The sequence below is a fragment of the Gasterosteus aculeatus genome, unplaced genomic scaffold (genome assembly GCF_964276395.1).
Source record: "Gasterosteus aculeatus unplaced genomic scaffold, fGasAcu3.hap1.1 HAP1_SCAFFOLD_36, whole genome shotgun sequence".
NCBI classification, from domain to species: Eukaryota; Metazoa; Chordata; class Actinopteri; order Perciformes; family Gasterosteidae; genus Gasterosteus; species Gasterosteus aculeatus.
In genome coordinates, this window is record NW_027554894.1 from 105,001 (window position 1) to 108,412 (window position 3,412).

The window sequence follows — 3,412 nt, forward strand, 5'->3', positions numbered from 1 at the left end:
ATCAAAGTGTTTCACCCACCGGCGCGCCCCGGCCGAAGCCAGGGCGCACCGGAGGCGGGCCGCCCCGCCGCCATCTCTCTCGCTCAGCGATCCATCCGCGAAACCCACCGACCAGCCACAGTGCCCGGAACGAGGCTCCGGTTCGTTCACCCTCGCCACTGTCCGAGGGCGTCCGAAAATACTAAGGTCTGAGTCGGATCCGAAACGCACAAACGTCGGTCCTCACTCCTGGAGGCCTATGTTTCTAAAAACCAGGTTTCTGAAATCTGCGACCTGGTGGCCCAGTGATGTCGGCTACAACTTTTTTTTTCCAGTCCGCTCAAAATTCTCCAGGCATTTTCTGAGCTTTCCTTCACATAGTCCGACTTTTACTTAGTTTCTGACGGAGCCAAAAAAGTCCGGGTTTTTTTGCCCTCCTTATCGTCCCGACTGGAAACTTTAACTTCGTATTTTAAGTCAGAAAATTAAAGTCCTTTTCATCCAGGAGACCGACCCTTCCTGCAAAGCGTCCCAAATGGTCCTTCGTCGTCGGATATCTGTCGGGAAATACCGCTCTATGGAACTGTTTATTTCATCCATCCGCTGCACCTGCTGTTCTGCCATCAGAGTCCGACAATAGCGCTTCTTCATCGGATATCAGCCGGGATCTCACGCTCTCTGGAACTGTTTAATTCATCCATCCACTGCACCTGCTGTTCTGCCATCAGCATCCGAGAATAGTGTCCCGTACTGGGACATGGTCTGGGATATCCCGCTCTCTGGAACTATGTTCTGTTTATTTCCTTCATCCACTGCACCTGCTGTTCTGACATCAGCATCCGAGAATAGTGTCCCGTACTGGGACATGGTCTGGGATCTCCCGCTCTCTGGAACTGTGTTCTGATTATTTCCTTCATCCACTGCACCTGCTGTTCTGACATCAGCATCCGAGAATAGTGTCCCGTACTGGGACATGGTCTGGCATATCCCGCTCTCTGGAACTATGTTCTGTTTATTTCCTTCATCCACTGCACCTGCTGTTCTGACATCAGCATCCGAGAATAGTGTCCCGTACTGGGACATGGTCTGGCATATCCCGCTCTCTGGAACTATGTTCTGATTATTTCCTTCATCCACTGCACCTGCTGTTCTGACATCAGCATCCGAGAATAGTGTCCCGTACTGGGACATGGTCTGGGATCTCCCGCTCCATGGAACTTCGTATTCATCCGTCCACTGCACCTGCTGTTCTGACATCAGCATCCGAGAATAGTGTCCCGTACTGGGACATGGTCAGGGATCTCCCGCTGTCTGGAACTGTGTATTCATCCATCCGCTGCACCTGCTGTTCTGCCATCAGTGTCCGTGAACAGTGCTTCTTCATCGGATATCAGCCGGGATCTCACGCTCTCTGGAACTGTTTATTTCATCCATCCACTGCACCTGCTGTTCTGACATCAGCATCCGAGACTAGTGTCCCGTACTGGGACATGGTCTCGCATATCCCGCTCTCTGGAACTATGTTCTGATTATTTCCTTCATCCACTGCACCTGCTGTTCTGCCATCAGTGTCCGACAACAGCGCTTCATCATCGGATAACTGCCGTGAAATACCGCTCTCTGGATCTGCTCTGTTCTGGCAGGTAATCAGGGAGATTTTAAGTAGATGAGTGTCCGGGAATAGTGGGCCGTTCTGGGACTTGGTCTGGGATATCCCGCTCTCTGGAACTATGTTCTGTTTATTTCCTTCATCCAGTGCACCTGCTGTTCTGCCATCAGTGTCCGACAATAGCGCGCCGTTCTGGGACTTGGTCTGGGATATCCTGCTCTCTGGAACTATGTTCTGTTTATTTCCTTCATCCAGTGCACCTGCTGTTCTGCCATCAGTGTCCGACAATAGCGCGCCGTTCTGGGACATGGTCTGGGATCTCCCGCTGTCTGGAACTGTGTGTTCATCCATACGTTACACCTGCTGTTCTGACATCAGCATCCGAGAATGGTGTGCCGTTCTGGGACATGGTCTGGGATCTCCCGCTGTCTGGAACTGTGTGTTCATCCATCCACTGCACCTGCTGTTCTGACATCAGCATCCGAGAATAGTGGGCCGTTCTGGGACATGGTCTGGGATATCACGCTGTCTGGAACTGTGTGTTCATCCGTCCACTGCACCTGCTGTTCTGCCATCAGCATCCGAGAATAGTGCCCCGTACTGGGACATCAGCCAGGACACACCGCCGTCATCTCGTTCGTTCGCTCAGTCATCCATCCACGAAAGCTACCGATCAGCCACAGTGCCCGGAATGATGCCTCCTGCCGGGGCAGCGTCCGCTTGCTCCCCGACAGCCAGTTCTGCATGAGGCTCCGGTTCTTCCACCCCCGCCACTGTCCGAGGGTGTCCGAAAATACTGAGGTCTGAGTCGGATCCGAACCGCACAAACGCCGGTCTTCACGACTGGAGGCCTATGTTTCTAAAAACCGGGTTTCAGGAATCTGCGACCTGGTGGCCCAGTGATGTCGGCTGGAACTTTTTTTTTCCGGTCCGCTCAAAATTCTCCAGGCATTTTCTGAGCTTTCCTTCACATAGTCCGACTTTTACTTAGTTTCTGACGGAGCCAAAAAAGTCCGGGTTTTTTTGCCCTCCTTATCGTCCCGACTGGAAACTTTAACTCCGTATTTTAAGTCAGAAAATTAAAGTTCTTTTCATCCAGGAGACCGACCCTTCCTTCAAAGTGTCCCATACAGTGCTTCGTCATCGGACATCGGCCGGGATCTCCCGCTCTCTGGAACTGTGTATTCATCCATGCGGTACACCTGCTGTTCTGCCATCACTGTCCGGGAATAGTGTGTCGTTCTGGGTCATGGTCTGGGTTCTGCCGCTCTCTGGAACTCTTTATTCATCCATGCGGTACACCTGCTGTTCTGCCATCACTGTCCGGGAATAGTGTGTCGTTCTGGGTCATGGTCTGGGATATCACGCTCTCTGGAACTCTTTATTCATCCATGCGGTACACCTGCCGTTCTGCCATCACTGTCCGGGAACAGTGTGCCGTTCTGGGACTTGGTCTGGTCTCTGCCGCTCTCTGGAGCTCTGTATTCATCCATGCGGTACACCTGCTCTTCTGCCATCACTGTCCGGGAATAGTGTGTCGTTCTGGGACTTGGTCTGGGTTCTGCCGCTCTCTGGAACTCTTTATTCATCCATGGGGTACACCTGCTGGTCTGCCATCACTGTCCGGGAACAGTGTGCCGTTCTGGGTCATGGTCTGGGTTCTGCCGCTCTCTGGAACTCTGTATTCATCCATGCGTTACACCTGCTGTTCTGACATCAGCATCCGAGAATAGTGTCCCGTACTGGGACATGGTCAGGGATCTCCCGCTGTCTGGAACTGTGTATTCATCCATCCGCTGCACCTGCTGTTCTGCCATCAGTGTC